At 51.6% G+C, this 23095-nt stretch overlaps 1 long non-coding RNA gene across 1 annotated transcript; it reads left to right on the forward strand.

Moving 5' to 3' along the window:
- Window positions 1-12582: 12582 nt before the first annotated feature.
- Window positions 12583-21923, forward strand: LOC140200935 (uncharacterized). Its single transcript, XR_011886760.1, has 2 exons — window positions 12583-12763; window positions 15967-21923. It is a non-coding gene; the product is annotated as an uncharacterized lncRNA (long non-coding RNA).
- Window positions 21924-23095: the final 1172 nt, after the last annotated feature.

Below are 23095 nucleotides of genomic sequence, written 5' to 3' on the forward strand. Positions count from 1 at the left end.
CCTCCCCAGCAGCTCTAGCGGACTTGCCCACAAGGATATTGGACCCCCTGGTGTTGAGGTGCAACCCATCTGTTTTTGTACAGGTCATACCTTCCACAGAAGATACCTAATGATCCAGAAATCTGAAACCATGCCCCCTGCACCAATTCCTCAGCCACACATTCATCTGCTAAATCATCCCATTCTTACTCTCACTGGCACATGGCACAAGCAGCAATCCAGAGATTACTACCCTAGAGGTCCTGCTTTTCAGCTTTCTTCCTAACTTCCTATATTCTCTCTTCAGAACCTCATCCCTTTTCCTACCCAGGCTGTTGGTACCAATATGTACCACAGTTTCCAGCTGTTCACCATACCCCTTCAGGATGCTGTGGACTCAATCTGAGAGACATCCCTGACCCTGGCACCTGGGAGGCAGCATTCCATCCAGGTCTCTCATTCACGTCCACACGATCTCCAGTCTGCCTCACTACCTATGGAATCCCCTATCACTACGGTTTTTCTCTTCTCCTCCCCTTCCCTTCTGAGCTACAGAGCTAGACTCCGTACCAGAGACCGGCTTCTGCGTCTTCTCCTGGTCAGTCACTCCCTCCCAACAGTATCCAAAGCTGTACACTTGCTAACGACAGTATCCAAAGCTGTACACTTGCTAAGGACAGTATCCAAAGCTGTACACTTGCTAACGACAGTATCCAAGGCTGTACACTTGCTAATGACGGTATCCAAAGCTGTACACTTACTAATGACAGTATCCAAGGCTGTACACTTGCTAATGACAGTATCCAAAGCTGTACGCTTACTAATGACAGTATCCAAAGTTATATACTTGCTAATGACGGTATCCAAAACTGTATACTTACTAATGATGGTATCCAAAGCTGTACACTTACTAATGACAGTATCCAAAGCTGTACACTTGGTAATGACAGTATCCAAAGCTGTATACTTACTAATGACAGTATCCAAAGTTGTACACTTGCTAACGACAGTATCCAAAGCTGTACACTTACTAACGACATAATCCAAAGCTGTACACTTGCTAATGACAGTATCCAAAGCTGCATACTTACTAGTGACAGTATCCAAAGCTGTACACTTACTAACAACGGTATCCAAAGCTGTACACTTGCTAATGACGGTATCCAAAGCTGTATACTTGCTAATGACAGTATCCAAAACTGTATACTTACTAATGATGGTATCCAAGGCTGTACACTTGCTAATGACAGAATCCAAAGCTGTACACTTACTAATGACAGTATCCAAAACTGTACACTTACTAACGACATTATCCAAAGCTGTACACTTGCTAATGACAGTATCCAAAGCTGTACACTTACTAATGACAGTATCCAAAGCTGTACACTTGCTAATGACAGTATCCAAAGCTGTACACTTACTAACGACAGTATCCAAGGCTGTACACTTACTAACGACAGTATCCAAGGCTGTACACTTACTAACGACAGTATCCAAAGCTGTACACTTACTAACGACAGTATCCAAAGCTGTACACTTGCTAATGACAGTATCCAAAGCTGTACACTTACTAATGACAGTATCCAAGGCTGTACACTTGCTAATGACGGTATCCAAAGTTATATACTTGCTAATGACGGTATCCAAAACTGTATACTTACTAATGATGGTATCCAAGGCTGTACACTTGCTAATGACAGAATCCAAAGCTGTACACTTACTAATGACAGTATCCAAAACTGTACACTTACTAACGACAGTATCCAAAGCTGTACACTTACTAACGACAGTATCCAAGGCTGTATACTTACTAACGACAGTATCCAAAGCTGTACACTTGCTAATGACAGTATCCAAAGCTGTACACTTGCTAATGACAGTATCCAAGGCTGTACACTTGCTAATGACGGTATCCAAAGTTGTATACTTGCTAATGACGGTATCCAAAACTGTATACTTACTAATGACGGTATCCAAAGCTGTACACTTACTAATGACAGTATCCAAAGCTGTACACTTGGTAATGACAGTATCCAAAGCTGTACACTTACTAATGACAGTATCCAAAGCTGTACACTTGCTAATGACAGTATCCAAAGCTGTACACTTGGTAATGACAGTTCCAAAGCTGTATACTTACTAGTGACAGTATCCAAAGTTGTATACTTACTAATGACAGTATCCAAAGCTGTACACTTGCTAATGACAGTATCCAAAACTGTATACTTGCTAATGACAGTATCCAAAGCTGTACACTTACTAACGACAGTATCCAAAGCTGTACACTTGCTAATGACAGTATCCAAAGCTGTACACTTACTAATGACAGTATCCAAGGCTGTACACTTACTAATGACAGTATCCAAAGCTGTACACTTACTAACGACAGTATCCAAAGCTGTACACTTGCTAATGACAGTATCCAAAGCTGTACACTTGCTAATGACAGTATCCAAAGCTGTATACTTACTAGTGACAGTATCCAAAGCTGTATACTTGCTAATGACAGTATCCAAAGCTGTACACTTGCTAACGACAGTATCCAAAGCTGTACACTTGCTAATGACAGTATCCAAAGCTGTATACTTACTAATGACAGTATCCAAAGTTGTATACTTGCTAATGACGGTATCCAAAACTGTATACTTACTAATGATGGTATCCAAAGCTGCATACTTGCTACTCTGCACTGACAACCTATTCCCTTTCCCTCTCCTGACAACGTGCCTCCTGCAACTTAGGGGTAACCACCTCCCTGTAGCTCCTGTCTATCACCTCCTCATTCTCCTGTGTGAGCCAAAGGTCATCGAGCTGTGATTCCAGTCCTTAACATGGTCTGTAAGGATTTGTAGCTTGATGCACTTCAAGCAGATGTACGACGGGTAATTGATAAGTTCGTGGCCTAAGGTAGAAGGAGTCAATTTTAGAAAACCTAGCACATTTATTTTTCAACATTGTCCTCTCCTACATTTACACACTTAGTCCAGCGGTCGTGGAGCATACGGATCTTGGACCTCCATAAAGTGTCCACAGCAGGGGTGACTGATAAGTTCATGGCCTAATGTGGGAGGAGATGAGTTATACAGCTCTTGTTGCATGCACATGCAGTTCAACTCTTTGAGCAATTATGCAGAAAGTTTGAAGTTAATAACTCATTTCCTTCAACCTTAGGCCACGAACATATCAATCACCGTGTGCGTGTGTGTGTGTGTGTGTCCATATATATACACATACATACATACACATGAGGGGTGATTGATAAGTTCGTGGCCTAAGGTAGAAGGAGATGAGTTATACAGCTCTCCTTACATGCACGAGCAGTTCAACTCTTTGAAGTTAAAGACATCTCCTTCTACCTTTGGCCACGAAATTATCAATCACCCCTGATGAGTTATTAACCTCAAACTTTCTGCACAATCACTCAAAGAGTTGAACTGTGCGTGCATGCATGTAACGAGAGCTGTATAACTCATCTCCTTCTACCTTAGGCTACGAACTTATCAATCACCCCTGCGGTGGGCACTTTCTGGAGGTCCAAGATCCATATGCTCCACGACCACTGGACTAAGTGCATAAATGTACTGTAGGAGGGGACTATGTTGAAAAATAAATGTGCTAGGTTTTCTAAAATTGACTCCTTCTACATTAGGCCACGAACTTATCAATCACCCCTTGTAGTTGTCAGGGAGCCTGGAGGTCTGCCAGAGTTGCAACATTGCACACAAAGATCATACCATTAACTCTGGTCCCATTATTAATGCACTAATTATATACTAATGAACAAAGAGAGAAAAAGAAATGACTAGAAACTTACTTAAAATCTCTGGCTGTTCTCATGTAACCTCTTGAGTCAAAGCCTAACCACTCCAACAATGGTTACTCCCAAAACAGCCTCTCCACTTACACCTTGCTTCTTTTTATCAGCCCTTGCTAAGTTACTGATCACCCAAGCAATCTTCTACTCAGCAGACAAGTCCTGAAAGGCTCTGCTTGCTTTTTAAAACTAGCACATAAACTCCACAAGGTGCTGTCTCTGCGATCTCACACTTGGCAGGATAGCGAACCCATTACCCATCCAGCACCTTGACATGACCAGCGTTAATTTCATGCATACAAGTCAGAGACAATACTTCTGACTCTGGGGGTTGTCCAGCGACTGAAATATACACTAAATGAGAGTTTACTCATCTGACATCAGTGCATACTCTTCAGAAAAGAGGCCATGATATACCGGGAAATAAGGCAAAAAAAATATCCACCTGATATCCCAGTTAATGTAACGGGGCACATGTCCCTATGTCCCAGTTGAGAAGCAACAACTCTGCACACATCAGAAGACTAATTTCAAGCTTGCTTCCCTAGATGAGATGTATATCCTTGAATAATTACGCAGTAGGCTCCTCAACCTGCCATTGAATCAAATTCCCTCAAACAGCAAGAATCTTTCAATACTATCACCTCAAAGAGAAACAAAGCAACGTTTTAGGAACAGTTTACCAGTGTAATTGCTACTGTTTAATGCTGACTAACTCCCCAGTATTTCCCTGGACTTGTGATTGCAGTATAGTTGACCTGAACATAACACCCTTTCACAAGATTTCGGTTTCCATTATTCATTTAATTGTGTTGTGAAGATGTATAACAAATACAGACACACCCTAGGCACATAGAACACTGGTTTGATCGAGTAAAGCATACTCTGTCAAATACTTTTGAAACAAGTACAAACAGTAAGCAAACATTGCAAGTTATTACGGTACAATGTTCATGTAAGAATGTTATCTTGTATTTGTAACCATCTTGTATTGTGCTTCTGTAGCAAAAAAAATCTATTTTCCATGGCATTTCTATCCTGTGTATGTATGCCTATGATTGCAATGAACTTGAGTTTTGATCTTGAAACCATCACCAATATAGTCCAAGTAAAATGCAAGAAGCATCATAAACAAAGCAGATGAGTTTAGAGTGTGGATCAGTACTTGGAGCTATGATGTTGTGGCCATTACAGAGATCTGGATGGCTCAGGGGCAGGAATGGTTACTTAGAGTGCCAGGCTTTAGATGTTTCAGAAAGGACAGGGAGCGGGGGCAAAAGAGGTGGGGGCATGGCACTGTTGATCAGAGATAGTGTCACGGCTGCAGAAAAGGTGGAAGTCATGGAGGGATTGTCTACGGAGTCTCTGTGGGTGAAGGTTAGGAACAGGAAGGGGTCAATAACTCTACTGGGTGTTTTTTTATAGACCACCCAATAGTAACAGGGACATCAAGGAGCTGATAAGGAGACAGATTCTGAAAAGGTGTAATAATTACAGGTGGGAGATTTTAATTTCCTAAATTTTGATTGGCATCTTCCTAGAGCAAGGGGTTTAGATGGGGTGGAGTTTATTAGGTGTGTTCAGGAAGATTTCCTGACACAATATGTAGATAAGCCTACAAGAGGAGAGGCTGGACTTGATCTGGTATTGGGAAATGAACCTAATCAGGTGTCAGGTCTCTCAGTGGGAGATCGTTTTGAAGATAGTGATCACAATTCTATCTTCTTTACCATAGCATTGGAGAGGGATAGGAACAGACAAGTTAGGAAAGCATTTAATTGGAATAAGCGGAAATATGAAGCTATCAGGCAGGAACTTGGAAGCATAAATTGGGAACAGATGTTCTCAGGAAAATGTATGACAGAAATGTGGCAAATGTTCAGGGGATATTTGCGTGGTGTTCTGCATAGGTACATTCCAATGAGACAGGGAAAGGATGGTAGGGTACAGGAACCGTGGTGTGCAAAGGCTGTTGAAAACCTAGTCAAGAAGAAAAGAAAAGCTTATGAAGGTTCAAAAACTAGGTAATGATAGAGATCTAGAAGATTATAAGGCTAGCAGGAAGGAGATTAAGAAAGAAATTAGGAGAGCCAGAAGGGGCCATGAGAAGGCCTTGGCAGACAGGATTAAGAAAAGCCCCACAGCATTCTACAAGTATGTGAAGAGCAAGATGATAAGACATCAGAGAATAGGACCAATCAAGTCAGACCCCACTTGGAGTACTGTGCTCAGTTCTGGTCACCTCACTACAGGAAGGATGTGGAAACCATAGAAAGGGTGCAGAGGAGATTTACAGGGATGTTGCCTGGATTGAAGAGCATGCCTTATGTGCATAGGCTTGGTGAACTCGGCCTTTTCTCCTTGGAGTGATGGAGGATGAGAGGTGACCTGACAGAGGTGTACAAGATAATGAGAGGCATTGATCGTGTGGAGAGCCAGAGGCTTTTTCCCAGGATTGAAATGGCTAACACAAGAGGGGACAGCTTTAAGGTGCTTGGAAGTAGGTATAGAGGAGATGTGATATGTATTGTTATGACATTTGAGAGAGGAGCTGGCTATAATTAATTGAAAGAGGACACTAGCAGAGATGATAATGTAATAATGGCTGGAGTTTCTGGGGATAATTTGGAAGACACAAGATTGGTACATCCCAAAGAAGCATTCTCAAAGGAGGATGAGGCAACCATAGCAACAATTAGTGAGAAGCTAGAGGTTTGGGAAGCTTTTAAAAACAGACAAAAGCAAAAGGAATGGCATGCAATATAACAAAAAAAAAAGTGGCAAGCTGGAGGATTGAGTAGGCAAGCCAAAAACAATATGGAGAGTAAAGATGAAATAAGAAGGAAAGTAAGTCAGTGATATAAAAGAAGGCATCAAAAGTTTTTCGGATATATAAAGAGTGAAAGAGGCAAAGTGAATATCAGACTGCTGTAAAATGAAAAGAGGTAGTAATGGGGAACAAAAAATTAATAAGTATTTTGCGTCAATCTTCACAATGGAATGCATAAGCAACATGCCAGACATCCAAGGGAGGGGGCAGAAGTGATTATGCCTAAGGGGAAGGTGCTTGGGAAGCTGAAAGGTCTGAAGGTAGATGAGTCACCTGGACCAAATGGACTACACCAGGGTTCTGAAAGGTGTAGCTGAAAAGATTATGGAGGAATTAGTAGTGATCTTTCAAGTATCACTAGATTCTGAAATGTTTCTTGAATCGCAAATGTCACTCCAGTCGTTTAAGAAGGTGGGGGGGGGGGAGGAGAGGAAAAAGGCAGGAATCTACAGCCCAGTGAGTCTGACTGCAGTGGTAGGTAAGACATTGGAGTCCAAGGTTTTGGGGTACTTAAAGGCACAAGATAAAATAGGCCAAAGACAGTATGATTTCCTCAAGGGGAAATGTTGCCTGACAAATCTGTTGGAATTCTTTGAAGAAATAACAAGCAAGATAAGACAAAGGAGAGTCAGTGGATGTTGTTTACTTGGATATTCAGAAGACCTTTGACAAGATGCTGCACATAAGGCTGCTAAACCTGACGAGGGCCCATGGTATTACAAGAAAAACACCAGCATGGACAGAAGATTGGCAGTCTGGCGGAGAACAGAGTAGGAATGAAGAAGACCTTTACTGGTTGGCCCTCAGTGACTAGTGGTGTCCCACGGGGGTCGTTATTAGGTCCACTGCTTTTCATGTTATATGCCAATGACCTGGATGACATAAGTGATGGCTTTGTGGCCAAGTTTGTGGATGATACAGATAGGTGGAGGAGTAGGTAGTGCTGAGGAAGCAGGGAGTCAGCAGAAGGACTTGGACAGATTAGAAGAATGGTCAAAGAAGTGGCAGGTAGAATACAGCATCTGGTCATGCACTTTGGTAAAAGGAATGGAGACATAGACTAATTTCTAAACGGGGCGGTGCAAAAGAAATTGGGATTCAGAGTGCACGCTTCCCTAGAGTTAAACTGCAGGTTGAATTGGCAGTAAAGGAGGCAAATGCAAAGTTAGCATTCATTTCCAGACAACTAGAATATAAAAGGAAGGAAACAAGGCTGAGGCTGCAGACTACATTTGGAGTACTGAGAGTAGTTTTGGTCCTCACATCTAAGGAAGGATGTGCTGACGTCGGAAAAGGTCCAAAGAATGTTCTTGAGAATGATCCCAAGAATGGAAGTGTTACCTTCTAAGGAATATTTGTGGCTCTGGACATGTACTCACAGGAGTTTAGAAGAACGAGGAGAGATCTCATTCAAACTAATTATTGAAAGGCCTGGAAAGAGTGGACACAGAGAGGATGTTTCCAATAGTGGCAGAGTTTAGGACCAGTGGAAACAGTCAGCACCACTCTCACAAACGAATATAAATTGAGGAGCAAAATGTTATCATCTCTTTGGTTTTGCTCAGGGCCACCCTGTCCTTAGCTCATGTCATTAACCTGAAAAGAGTGCAGAAAATATTTGCAAGGCCATTTTTAGGTTTAGATTCACAATGACACTCACGCTATGTTCTACGATGTTATCAGGACTGGAGAGCATGAGTTACATGAATAGCTGGGAGTGTTTTCCCTGCAGGTCACAGGTTTTATAAAATCACAAAGAGTGTAGGATGCTCACAGTCCTTTTCCCAAGTTAGGAGATCTAAAACTGGAGGGCATAGCTTTAAGGTGAAAGGGGACAAATTTACAGAGAACCTGAGAAGCAACTTTTGCTTCTCAGAAGACAGATTTCTGGAAAGAGCTACCAGAGAAAGTGGTTGAGGCAAACACATTACAATGAAAGACATTTGGACAGTTATATAAATAGGAAAAGGTTACGGATAACTTGAAAAATGAAGAGCAAAGTACATAAAATGCTGGAGGAACTCAGCAGGTCAGGCAGCATCTATGGAAACAAATAAACAGTCGACATTTCGGGCCAAGACCCTTCTTCAGGACTGGAAGGGTAAGGGGAAGACACCAGAATAAAAAGGTGGCGGGAGGAGAATGTGGTTAGTTGGAAGGTGATAGGTGGGTGGGAAAGATAAAGGGCTGGAGGGGAGAATGGACCATAGGAGAAAGGGTAGAGGAAGGAACCCAGGGGGTGGTGATGGGCAGATGAAAAGGTACGAGACCAGAATGGGGAATAGGAGGAGAGAGAGTGAGGAATTTTTTTTTTACCAGAAGGAGAAATTGATATTCATGCCATAAGGTTTGAGCTAACCAGATGGGAAATAAGCTGTTGCTTCTCCACTGTGAGGATGGCCTCATCTTGGCACACAAGGAGGGCATGGACCGACATGTCAGAACGGGAACAGGAATGGGAATTGGAATTAAAATGTTTGGCCACTGGGAAGTTCTGCTTTTGGCGTATTGGGGGGGGGGGGAGGTGCTCGATAAAGTGGTCCCCCAATTTACGACAGGTCAGACTAATGCAGAGGAAGCTGCAATATAGACCACCCTAGCAGATGCAGATTTGCAGGTGGAGTGTTACTTCACCTGGAAGGACTGTTGGTGGCCCTGAATGGACATGAGGGAGGAGGTAAATATGCAGCTGAAGGACGTAGGCCACTTGCAGGGATAAGTGCCAGGAGAGAGCTAAGTGTGGAGGGATGAATGGACAGGGAAATCACGAAGGGAATCCCTGTGGAAAGCAGGGACAGGGGTAAAATGTTTATTGGTAGGATACTTTTGGAGGTGGCAGAAGTTGGGGAGAATGATGTGTTGGATGTGGTGGTAGGTAAGGACAAGAGGAAGTCTATCACTGTTAAGGAAAAGGGTGACCGTGGGTGTTCAAGAAATGGAGATGTAGGTGAGGTTAGCATCAATAGCGGAGGAAAGGAAACATTATTCTCTGAAGCAGGACATGTCTGATGCCTCGTGCCGGGAACAGATACGGTGGAGGCTAAGGAACTGAGAAAAAGGAATAGCATTTTTACAGGAGGTAGGTTGGTAAGAGATATTGTCAAGATAACCGTGGTAACCAATCTGCAGCCTGGCTCACATCGGTTGGGTTAAAGTTTATACTGGAATAAACCGTTCAGCGAGAGCTTTGCTGTCGTGATCAGAAACAAGGTCCACATTGGTAGTGAGGCAGCATTAGGGTACAGCCGGCAGTGTGCGCATCGAGGTAATTCTCTCCTCTAACGAGCGGCTCCTGGGTCTGGGGGAAAGTGGACAGTGCGGAGCAGGTGGGCTCCTCCGGGTCTGGGTGTGGGCCTCAGGCCGGTAGGAGCAGGTGGGAGCTCCCGGGTCTGGGTGTGGGCCTCAGGCCGGTCGGGGCTCCCGGGTGTGGGTGTGGGCCTCAGGCCGGTCGGGGCTGCCGGGTGTGGGTGTGGGCCTCAGGCCGGTCGGGGCTCCCGGGTGTGGGTGTGGGCCTCAGGCCGGTCGGGGCTCCCGGGTGTGGGTGTGGGCCTCAGGCCGGTCGGGGCTGCCGGGTCCGGGTGTGGGCCTCAGGCCGGTCGGGGCTGCCGGGTCCGGGTGTGGGCCTCAGGCCGGTCGGGGCTGCCGGGTGTGGGTGTGGGCCTCAGGCCGGTCGGGGCTCCCGGGTCCGGGTGTGGGCCTGAGGCCGGTCGGGGCTGCCGGGTCCGGGTGTGGGCCTCAGGCCGGTCGGGGCTGCCGGGTCCGGGTGTGGGCCTGAGGCCGGTCGGGACTGCCGGGTCCGGGTGTGGGCCTGAGGCCGGTCGGGGCTGCCGGGTCTGGGTGTGGGCCTGAGGCCGGTCGGGGCTGCCGGGTCCGGGTGTGGGCCTGAGGCCGGTTGGGGCTGCCGGGTCCGGGTGTGGGCCTCAGGCCGGTCGGGGCTGCCGGGTCCGGGTGTGGGCCTGAGGCCGGTCGGGGCTGCCGGGTCCGGGTGTGGGCCTCAGGCCGGTCGGGGCTCCCGGGTCCGGGTGTGGGCCTGAGGCCGGTCGGGGCTGCCGGGTGTGGGTGTGGGCCTCAGGCCGGTCGGGGCTCCTGGGTCTGGGTGTGGGCCTCAGGCCGGTCGGGGCTCCCGGGTGTGGGTGTGGGCCTCAGGCCGGTCGGGGCTCCCGGGTCTGGGTGTGGGCCTCAGGCCGGTCGGGGCTGCCGGGTGTGGGTGTGGGCCTCAGGCCGGTCGGGGCTCCCGGGTCTGGGTGTGGGCCTCAGGCCGGTCGGGGCTCCCGGGTGTGGGTGTGGGCCTCAGGCCGGTCGGGGCTCCCGGGTGTGGGTGTGGGCCTCAGGCCGGTCGGGGCTGCCGGGTGTGGGTGTGGGCCTCAGGCCGGTCGGGGCTGCCGGGTGTGGGTGTGGGCCTCAGGCCGGTCGGGGCTCCCGGGTGTGGGTGTGGGCCTCAGGCCGGTCAGGGCTGCCGGGTGTGGGTGTGGGCCTCAGGCCGGTCGGGGCTCCCGGGTGTGGGTGTGGGCCTCAGGCCGGTCGGGGCTCCCGGGTGTGGGTGTGGGCCTCAGGCCGGTCGGGGCTGCCGGGTGTGGGTGTGGGCCTCAGGCCGGTCGGGGCTCCCGGGTCCGGGTGTGGGCCTCAGGCCGGTCGGGGCTGCCGGGTCCGGGTGTGGGCCTCAGGCCGGTCGGGGCTCCCGGGTCTGGGTGTGGGCCTCAGGCCGGTCGGGGCTCCCGGGTGTGGGTGTGGGCCTCAGGCCGGTCGGGGCTCCCGGGTCTGGGTGTGGGCCTCAGGCCGGTCGGGGCTCCCGGGTGTGGGTGTGGGCCTCAGGCCGGTCGGGGCTCCCGGGTGTGGGTGTGGGCCTCAGGCCGGTCGGGGCTCCCGGGTGTGGGTGTGGGCCTCAGGCCGGTCGGGGCTCCCGGGTGTGGGTGTGGGCCTCAGGCCGGTCGGGGCTCCCGGGTGTGGGTGTGGGCCTCAGGCCGGTCGGGGCTCCCGGGTGTGGGTGTGGGCCTCAGGCCGGTCGGGGCTGCCGGGTCCGGGTGTGGGCCTCAGGCCGGTCGGGGCTCCCGGGTGTGGGTGTGGGCCTCAGGCCGGTCGGGGCTCCCGGGTGTGGGTGTGGGCCTCAGGCCGGTCGGGGCTCCCGGGTGTGGGTGTGGGCCTCAGGCCGGTCGGGGCTGCCGGGTCCGGGTGTGGGCCTCAGGCCGGTCGGGGCTCCCGGGTGTGGGCCTCAGGCCGGTCGGGGCTCCCGGGTGTGGGTGTGGGCCTCAGGCCGGTCGGGGCTGCCGGGTCCGGGTGTGGGCCTCAGGCCGGTCGGGGCTCCCGGGTGTGGGTGTGGGCCTCAGGCCGGTCGGGGCTGCCGGGTCCGGGTGTGGGCCTCAGGCCGGTCGGGGCTCCCGGGTGTGGGTGTGGGCCTCAGGCCGGTCGGGGCTCCCGGGTCCGGGTGTGGGCCTCAGGCCGGTCGGGGCTCCCGGGTGTGGGTGTGGGCCTCAGGCCGGTCGGGGCTCCCGGGTGTGGGTGTGGGCCTCAGGCCGGTCGGGGCTCCCGGGTGTGGGTGTGGGCCTCAGGCCGGTCGGGGCTCCCGGGTGTGGGCCTCAGGCCGGTCGGGGCTCCCGGGTGTGGGTGTGGGCCTCAGGCCGGTCGGGGCTCCCGGGTCCGGGTGTGGGCCTCAGGCCGGTCGGGGCTCCCGGGTGTGGGTGTGGGCCTCAGGCCGGTCGGGGCTCCCGGGTCCGGGTGTGGGCCTCAGGCCGGTCGGGGCTCCCGGGTGTGGGTGTGGGCCTCAGGCCGGTCGGGGCGAGCGGCCGCTGGCGGCTGGAGTTATCGCCGTTCCCCAGCTGAAGGCATTGCCAACAGTCTCGTCCAATGAGATTCTGAAGACCGTCACAGCCAATGGGAGCAAGGCATGGCTGAAGACAGAGTGATTGATGTGGACAGCAGCCAATGGGAGTGAAGGTGGCAGCGCGCAGACGCCCTGGGCGTGCGCCCCATCCGGGGGCGGGCGGGTTGAGCAGAGGTGAAGATGGCGGCGAAAGGGTAGCGGGGAAGAGATGCGAAGCTGCAGCTGGAGCGGGAAGCTGAACCGTGACGGAGGAATGGCGAACGGCGGAGCGGCGGGGAAGTGCTTTCGGGACCGCGGCGGGAGCGCGGCCCCGGGGCGGCAGGTGAGGGTCGGCGGCACGTTCACCGCGCGCGGCATTCTGGGAGTGGAGTTGTCATGTGACCGAGCCGACTCCCCTAACCCGGACCCCCTCCTCCGGATACCCTCCCCACCGCCTCCCGGACCCCCTCCTCCGGATACCCTCCCCACCGCCTCCCGGACCCCCTCCTCCGGATACCCTCCCCACCGCCTCCCGGACCCCCTCCTCCGGATACCCTCCCCACCGCCTCCCGGACCCCCTCCTCCGGATACCCTCCCCACCGCCTCCCGGACCCCCTCCTCCGGATACCCTCCCCACCGCCTCCCGGACCCCCTCCTCCGGATACCCTCCCCACCGCCTCCCGGACCCCCTCCTCCGGATACCCTCCCCACCGCCTCCCGGACCCCCTCCTCCGGATACCCTCCCCACCGCCTCCCGGACCCCCTCCTCCGGATTCCCTCCCCACCGCCTCCCGGACCCCCTCCTCCGGATTCCCTCCCCACCGCCTCCCGGACCCCCTCCTCCGGATACCCTCCCCACCGCCTCCCGGACCCCCTCCTCCGGATACCCTCCCCACCGCCTCCCGGACCCCCTCCTCCGGATACCCTCCCCACCGCCTCCCGGACCCCCTCCTCCGGATACCCTCCCCACCGCCTCCCGGACCCCCTCCTCCGGATACCCTCCCCACCGCCTCCCGGACCCCCTCCTCCGGATTCCCTCCCCACCGCCTCCCGGACCCCCTCCTCCGGATACCCTCCCCACCGCCTCCCGGACCCCCTCCTCCGGATACCCTCCCCACCGCCTCCCGGACCCCCTCCTCCGGATACCCTCCCCACCGCCTCCCGGACCCCCTCCTCCGGATACCCTCCCCACCGCCTCCCGGACCCCCTCCTCCGGATACCCTCCCCACCGCCTCCCGGACCCCCTCCTCCGGATACCCTCCCCACCGCCTCCCGGACCCCCTCCTCCGGATACCCTCCCCACCGCCTCCCGGACCCCCTCCTCCGGATACCCTCCCCACCGCCTCCCGGACCCCCTCCTCCGGATACCCTCCCCACCGCCTCCCGGACCCCCTCCTCCGGATACCCTCCCCACCGCCTCCCGGACCCCCTCCTCCGGATGCCCTCCCCACCGCCTCCCGGACCCCCTCCTCCGGATGCCCTCCCCACCGCCTCCCGGACCCCCTCCTCCGGATGCCCTCCCCACCGCCTCCCGGACCCCCTCCTCCGGATGCCCTCCCCACCGCCTCCCGGACCCCCTCCTCCGGATGCCCTCCCCACCGCCTCCCGGACCCCCTCCTCCGGATGCCCTCCCCACCGCCTCCCGGACCCCCTCCTCCGGATGCCCTCCCCACCGCCTCCCGGACCCCCTCCTCCGGATGCCCTCCCCACCGCCTCCCGGACCCCCTCCTCCGGATGCCCTCCCCACCGCCTCCCGGACCCCCTCCTCCGGATGCCCTCCCCACCGCCTCCCGGACCCCCTCCTCCGGATGCCCTCCCCACCGCCTCCCGGACCCCCTCCTCCGGATGCCCTCCCCACCGCCTCCCGGACCCCCTCCTCCGGATACCCTCCCCACCGCCTCCCGGACCCCCTCCTCCGGATACCCTCCCCACCGCCTCCCGGACCCCCTCCTCCGGATGCCCTCCCCACCGCCTCCCGGACCCCCTCCTCCGGATGCCCTCCCCACCGCCTCCCGGACCCCCTCCTCCGGATGCCCTCCCCACCGCCTCCCGGACCCCCTCCTCCGGATGCCCTCCCCACCGCCTCCCGGACCCCCTCCTCCGGATGCCCTCCCCACCGCCTCCCGGACCCCCTCCTCCGGATGCCCTCCCCACCGCCTCCCGGACCCCCTCCTCCGGATGCCCTCCCCACCGCCTCCCGGACCCCCTCCTCCGGATGCCCTCCCCACCGCCTCCCGGACCCCCTCCTCCGGATGCCCTCCCCACCGCCTCCCGGACCCCCTCCTCCGGATGCCCTCCCCACCGCCTCCCGGACCCCCTCCTCCGGATGCCCTCCCCACCGCCTCCCGGACCCCCTCCTCCGGATGCCCTCCCCACCGCCTCCCGGACCCCCTCCTCCGGATGCCCTCCCCACCGCCTCCCGGACCCCCTCCTCCGGATGCCCTCCCCACCGCCTCCCGGACCCCCTCCTCCGGATGCCCTCCCCACCGCCTCCCGGACCCCCTCCTCCGGATGCCCTCCCCACCGCCTCCCGGACCCCCTCCTCCGGATGCCCTCCCCACCGCCTCCCGGACCCCCTCCTCCGGATGCCCTCCCCACCGCCTCCCGGACCCCCTCCTCCGGATACCCTCCCCACCGCCTCCCGGACCCCCTCCTCCGGATACCCTCCCCACCGCCTCCCGGACCCCCTCCTCCGGATACCCTCCCCACCGCCTCCCGGACCCCCTCCTCCGGATACCCTCCCCACCGCCTCCCGGACCCCCTCCTCCGGATACCCTCCCCACCGCCTCCCGGACCCCCTCCTCCGGATACCCTCCCCACCGCCTCCCGGACCCCCTCCTCCGGATACCCTCCCCACCGCCTCCCGGACCCCCTCCTCCGGATACCCTCCCCACCGCCTCCCGGACCCCCTCCTCCGGATACCCTCCCCACCGCCTCCCGGACCCCCTCCTCCGGATTCCCTCCCCACCGCCTCCCGGACCCCCTCCTCCGGATACCCTCCCCACCGCCTCCCGGACCCCCTCCTCCGGATACCCTCCCCACCGCCTCCCGGACCCCCTCCTCCGGATACCCTCCCTACCGCCACCTCAGCCCCTCCTTTAGACCCTGCACCCCTCTCCCCCTCCACTCCCTCATTCTCAACCTCTCCTGAACTGCTACTCTCCTCTGACCCCGTTCCTAGGCCATCCCCTCCCGGACCTGCACCAACCTCCACCTTCTCAATCTCCCAGACCCGCATTTCTCTCCTGGTAAGCCACTCCCTGTCTGAGCTCCAATATTCTGTCCTCCTCATGTCTACTGATTCATACACTTCCTAACCCCGACTTCCTGCTCCTGTCACCTCCCAGCCCTCACTGACTACCCCACCGCACCCTTGCTCACCTCACCCTGATTTCCTTCTCCCTGGACTCTTCAATCACCCCAAGCCTGAAGCCTTTGCTCTCCCCGTAGCCCCTTTATGTTTCTGTGGAGGTCAGCGGGACAGAAGTGTTGCAGAATCCATTACCGATTGTTACCTGCATATTTTTTTTTTGTTTTGGAATTCAGGTTGGTGACTCCTTGCTGTTACTGGACCAGAAGTTTGAGATCTGCGCTCCAAAACCCTTCATGGCTGAAACGACGGTGTCAGATTTGCTGTCACAAGACAGACACTGCATCAACACACCCTTTCTCTTCCTCTTTTGGTTGTAAGAGACAGTGCGACCTGAAGAGGCCTGGATTAACAGCTGTCCACGTTTGGCTTCAGCTTTCTCTCCATGATTACCATCCCTGAGAAACAGAGGTGTCCACCGTTGACTCTGAGCCGCACGAAGACCTGCTAGCACCCCGCCATTCCATCCCCCGCCCCAACATTACCATTGAAAGAAAAGGTGCTGCTGTTTGAAATCACTCCTTCCTGTGTACCTCGTGAAGAGATCCAGCAATTGTGCTAGTCGTTGAGTTACTTTTACTGCAAGTCAGGCCTGCCCAGATTTAATGCCAGAAGGTGGCAGATCAAAGTTCCACGCCACGCCTGTGCTGAGGAATGACCTAGTCTGGCTGAACTGAATTGTTCTCGAGGTGCCCTTCTGCTGAAATTCAAGTTACTGATCTTCATGCGAATGGTCATTTAAAGTCTCATCATCATGTTCCAGTCTTGGCCTGTGGCAGGTTCAGTGTGCTGTCCCGGTCACTGGAGGCAGAGGCTAGCGCCTGACCTGTTGCAGCTTTGCATTGTTGTGCACCGCGGCACCGTTTCCTTCAGAGACAGTTGGGCAGCGAGCATCTGGAACAATGTCTCCCTTGTATTTAGTCACAGGCCCTTGTCTGTCTGTTGCTAAATTTGCAGTGGTGACTTCCCTCCCTTTTTGGGAAAACTTCAGCTCCCAGGCGTGCAGCCATTTGACCGCTGACTCAGTTTGTGAGTTGAGTGTCTAGGATTGCACCGAGTTCAGGTTAGCCCATGAGATCAAAGAGGAGGCTCTCTGGTAATGAGATGGGACGTAACCTCCCTCCGCCCTTTGAAATACCCATCACCCTTGCTTCAGCGTAAGAGTGTCGATTAACTTCCCCCAAACCCTTCAGAGCTGTAGCTCAAAATACTGCAGGCACACTGCAAGTTTTTATCAGTGCTCTTGCCACAGATGCAGGCTCTTCTCCTTTGGACTGTGTGTTTGCAGCATTTTCTGCTTGCAGTCTCTCAATTGACAGGCAGTCGAGTGCCAAGTGAAAAGACTGGTTGGTACATTATGGAGCACTGTGTTTTCCCCCTCCCCCCTCCTCACACACACCTTTTGGCACACTGCAATTGTCGCTTGGTATGTAAGTCAAAATTAGAGCTGGGAAAGGTAAGAGCTGAGCTCGTGACCATTGGAAGAGTGGGTTAGGCAAAGCCATGAGTGTGTAGAGGAAGAAACGGTGGTCGTTCCTAACCAAGACAAGATATCCGCGAAGACTTTTCTGAATTCTTGAGGGAAATCTGTGCCTTCCATTTGAGTTGTTCTCCCTATATTCTGGCATCCAAAATCAAGAGATCTGTTCAGTTTCAAGAGCTGTGGGTTCAGATTCTGCTCTCAGACCGAGCAGTGCAGGACATCTGCCGAGACCAGTGTGCACCATCTTGGATCTCAGTGTCTGACAAAACACTGTAAGCAACTTTGATTCCCACTGGATGTCCAAGCACCACGTCAGCCCTAATCCACAGTGGGGCAGGGGGAGAAATGCATAAATATATAGATAAACTTTCTTCAGTCACGTGCTCCAGTTTGAAGCAAGCTGTGTACTGTGGGGCAGGGTGTCAGGTTCAAACGGCGGGTTGTCTGGGTAGTCTGCTTTAAATGAGCTTTCCTGGAACTGGTCTGTGTTGATTTCAAGCCCTTTGATAGCTATAATAGTCGCATTGGGACCGGAGAGGATTTTGGCTGTTGTATATAGTGCAGTATTGGTAGAGTAGAGTGCTACCCTTTCCCCTCCCCAACCCCTATTTTTTTTTAGATCTTTTAGACTTGCATTTATTTTTTAATTTTTAGTATTCATTTAGGTAAAAGTTCGGGCTGTGCAATATTATAACGTGAAAAGATGTGTCACGACGAGTTTTTTTAAGAGAAAAAACAGAACAACAAAATCACCAATGTCTTCCATTTGGAGATGTATAGTTCCACGCCACTTTAGTGCTTCAGTAGCAGCTGTAGTGCCAAACCTTAGAGGCAGTGCATGAGGTTAGCGGAGCTTGCCATGAGCAGTTTAACCGAAAATATTTTTTTTTAAGTGGGGTTTAGCTTAATGAACTAACCAGAATTCAGGTTTAAACAGCAGACTGGTTTGAGGGATTCAGGATGACCTCATACCCATTCTTTCAGTGTCTCCATCTCTTGAGCTTTGGCTTTGCATTGAAATGTCGATGGTTCAGATAGGCCACTGCTTGCTTTGGGGAAGGCAATGATTCCTTATGTGGATGTTCAGAAAACCTAGTGAGTTGGGAGTGAAGGGGGAGGGGTGATCTTGCTGGTGGGAGTGTCTGGCCCAACACCTGGAGCAAGTGAACATCCAGTTTCCCAGTCCACGAACAAAGTGATGTGTAACACAGATATGAACAATTAGCTTCTGAAAATAATACCACTGACATTTCAAAACTTTATGCATAAGAAATCTAAAAATTACATCCTCTTGGTGACTTGTTTGTGCAAGGAAGAGAGGGGTATGTGACTGATGAGGGAAGTTTAGGCACCACATTATCCTTTGTCCACACATCTTGTTGTTTGGAGACCCACTATGTGTAGAGTTCACAGTACTGTGTCCAGCAGTAAATCCATCTACCACGCAGCTCTGTCATAGGTTCGGATTGGTTTCCTACCACCTTCCAGCCTGACACTGGATTCTGCAGGGCTTCCCAGGAAAAGACCTTTGCTCGGAAATGGGCCTTGATTTTTTTTTAAAGTAAGTTTGGAATGGGGAAAAGGTGAAAGCTGCCCATGACGGTGAATCTGCCACATGAAGGGATCTTAAAGAGGGTTTCTCAAACAGCCTTTTACGTTTGACATTTTTTTGAGAGCTGTGCCTCGAGCTGGCTGGTTGGTAGTGCTTTTAACGCTGGTTTTCCAATACAGCGTACATGCACAGAATGCTGATTTGTCATCATTTACTTTGCTTGTTCTTGATCCTTTGCCGTGATGAGGGTGGATTTTAGTGCCATTTATTGAGCATCTGGAGGCTTTGAAGCAGTTAATCACACAACCCTGTCTTGAAACATCCTTCACGCTAACTGAGACTAACTTCACAAAGGTCAGATTAATCCTACAGTCCCTTTTCTTTTTTAAAAATAGTGCTTTGCAAAACAATTCTGCTTTGAATAAGATTTTTAAATACCTCCTGGGTTTCAACTGCAAATGAAACTCTTAGCACAAATTGTAGTCACACTAAAATGCAAATAAAGCCATATGATTTTAGAGTATCTGCCATTAGAAGCAATAACTGTTGTATGTGTGTTAGTAATGCTGTACGGTATAAGAGAGGAAGGCCTCCGAAGGAACTGGCTGTAGAGTGACCAAACGGACCTCAACCGAGTTATTCTGGTACAGGCTATCATCTAATCCTGGAAACCTTGACTTTAAAAGGACTGGGATATCTCTATATTTGGCTGGTACAAGTTCAGCAGCAATATCTGTGGCTGACAAGGATCTAAATGCTTGGCTGGTTCTTGGCAATCATTGCTCCAACGCCAGGAGGAGCCTGTCCCAGAACTGGGAAAAGGACAAATGTGGGACAACGGTCTTAATGGATACGACCCAGAGCAAGCGATCCCAAGAAGTTCAGTCCTGAGTACAGCACACTTCTTAGACTCTAAATGCTCCTCCTTCATGAGCCAGGTGTTCACCCAGTTTAGCAAAGGTTGCTGTCCATTATGTTTGAGGCTCATCGCCACATCGATTTAAGTGCAGGCAGCTGGAGCCCGCGTGGAAAATCTCTGCTAGATGCTGGCAGAGCCTTGGACTGATCATAAGAACCTGGGGAAAAGGGGGCCACATCTTCAAAACTGCATGTTCACAAATGTACCGTATACAATAGCCAAATCTGTAACAAAACCTGTCCACTGCATAACACACTGAGCAATAGGAATTAAAATGTATGGCAGATGTACCATCCTGTTTGCTGTCCAGCCAGCAAAGCTGATTGTGTTTCAGGAGACAGAGAGGGCGAGGTATTGAGCTGGTAGGACAGTGATTGTATGGGGCTGAGGCACCAGCTCTGACTCAGGCACTGGTTCTGTGTTTAGTATAATTTTACCAGCAGCTTCCTCCATGGTCATTCAGCTGCCAGTTTGTTTTGCCTCGCAAGCATTTGTGTCTTTATACAGCTCTCCCTCTCAGTCGGGCACCAACTACTTCTACCCTGTCCGTTCTTGCTGATCAGGAGCCGTGATCAGGAGTTGAGAACACTTCTGCTCACTGAGGGGTGTATGTTGTGTCTTTTTCCCAGACTGCAGATAGTGCATCTGTTCTCCCTAACTGGCGATTTAAAGGTGTTCTGCTTTCCCAGGTGATGAGTCTCCCCCCCCTTCACTCTGAGGAGCGGGATTAGCTGGGTTCCATTTTTCTAGTGGTGGGGATTTCTCCCTCCCTGTTTCCCGGTTTCCCAGAGCTGGTGAAATTGGGTAAAATCTGGTACATTTCCCGCACTCACCATAGCCACTGACAGAGACACCAGTATGTGAAGGCATTCTTGCATTGCTGTCCTAGCTCATTAGGCTTTTGGCTCTTCCCTTTAGTGAGTGCTCAGTGCTCAGTGGCTGTCTTTTCACAAGGCATCTGGCCTTCCTCACCGGAGGAGCCATTCCTTTCTCTACAATAAAATCCTTAATTATTTTCAGGACTCTTTAGAGGTGGTCTTTTTGTTTTTCTTCAAAAATTGACTAACCCTCAGCAGTTTATTCAGTGTCATCTGGAAATTTGGAAATTGTTTTCAAGTCGGAAGTATAAATCATTATGCACAACCATTCCGGAGGACTGACACTGATCTCCAGTCGTCCACCACCTGGAAGCAGCTAGACCTATTGATTCTGTCACCTGTCCTCTTTCTTATTAATCCATTACGGCTATTGCTGAAATCTAAATTAATTACAGATATATATTCCTTGTCCATTTTGATATTTTTGGTTGAGGAAGGTTTCAGGTTGAATTTGTGCTGACTTCATTATGGAAACAGAAAAGACTGGAAATACTCAGCAGGTTCAGCCACGTGGAAAAGTTAGTATTTTCCCATAAATGTCCAATTTTTTTTATTCACTGATAATTCAATTTTTGGTTTCTCCTTTAGTGTGAATCATTACTCTGCACTAGTCTATAGTTTCCTGGGGCTCTAAACCGCTGCATCAGCTCCTGTTTAATTACTCAATATATTTAGAAGTGCCTCTTCCATATTTTAGGACGTGTAATCTGTCCGGATTAATATTTTGTTAGAAACAATGCATTTTATTATTTTTTTAAACATCCCTTCTGAGGTAATTGCTGGTGTGTTTGCAAATGCCCATCAGCGACGTCTGCTACAAGTTGATCTGTTCAAAAGTCGGGATGGGAAGCTTCACTGATGGTAACCTGGTGCTTGATGCAGCTGTCCACATAAAGCTTAAAGCGCAGCCAGCTGACTACATTCAGTCCCAGGTTTCCCTTTGTACAAGTCATGTGTAGTGCCTGATTCGAGCTGGTGTGATCAAGTGCTATATTGGAGCACGCTGCCTCAGTCCTCAAATGTGTCTGTTCAATAAAAGCTGTGTTTCACTGGGTTTATAAAACATTCTGCTGTCTAAATTTGTTATTTGATTTTTTTTTAATGGAATACCAGTGCTATATGTTTTCTAGATGCATGAGGCAGCTTGCATTAAACTATGCATTTCAGAGAGAAGGGATAAGAATTGCATGAATCGCTGATATGTAGAATGATCCCTGGAGCAGCTCAATTGCTCTGATTTCACCTCTGTACAGAACTAACAGCAATAAAGGACCCGTGTTTCAAGGGTGCACCAGTGTTTATTTCCTGTATTTTTGTCTGTTTCTTTGCAGATAATATTTGTGGCCAAATGAATTATACTCCCCAGTGCCTTACAAATAGAGGATTAATTCTGTTGTATGGAAGATGCATTGTAGTCATCCTGTGTATTGTTGATTACCTTTGGGAGGTTGTTGGCCTCAAAGCTGAGCAACCCCAACCCACAGCCGAGTTCAGCAATTTTTGAATACTATGAATTGTAAACCATGAGCTGGTGTTCTGATGAACCATTTATTACAGATTAAAATTAATAGAGAACTTCCCATTACAATTTATGACCCTTAACAGTGTTATTATTACAATCTCTTCCTGATGGGGAATAGCCATCTGGACACAAGCTGGGGTCTGATCAACCCCAGCTGGTCACCTGGAGCAGGTTGTATGATGTTGAAAGACCCGAAACACCCGATGATTCCAGGAACATCACTGAAGATGTGTCCAGGAGCATCAATAGATGTATGTACACAGCACCTTTAACAGTGTTACCATTACAGTCTCTTCCTGGTGGGGAATACAGTAGAACAATTTCAACTAGCTTAGCTGGTAGCACAGATAAACTGATCCCGAAGTCTAACTAAATTTACTTTATAGGCAGTTGGAAACTAGGACAAGATTATTTTTTAAAAAAAGACTGAACGATCATTTATTTTAAGCCTGATCCAGTTCCTCTTGTTCTATGGTCTCGATTCAGTTCCTGGTCTTGAGTCTCAGGAAAGGAGTTTGATCGTGGGGAGTGGATTCAGAAGATCTATTCTCCATTTTTGTTCTGAATCCATCTCCCTCTAACCTCTTGGGAGCAGGTTTCCAGACTAGGGGTGCAGCTGCTGCAGGATTTGCCAGCAGTCGTACAATCTTAAATATACAACATTCACAGATTGGTGTAGGTTTATTATTGTCATGTACCAAGATACAGTGAAAAGCTTATACAGATCAAATCATTACATAGATAGAATCAGGAACAGACCCTCAAATGCAGATACAAGAGACTAAACACTGAAATCTGGAGCAACAGACAATCTGTTGGAGGAAAACACCATCCCTGCCCCCTCCCCAATGTATGATTTCAACTCAAAATGTCAAACTTACCTTCCACAGATGCTGCATGACCTACTGAGTTCCTCTGCAGATTGTCTGAGGCCCTCAAATCTGAAAATTC

The sequence above is a fragment of the Mobula birostris genome, chromosome 1 (genome assembly GCF_030028105.1).
Source record: "Mobula birostris isolate sMobBir1 chromosome 1, sMobBir1.hap1, whole genome shotgun sequence".
Classification (NCBI taxonomy): Eukaryota; Metazoa; Chordata; class Chondrichthyes; order Myliobatiformes; family Myliobatidae; genus Mobula; species Mobula birostris.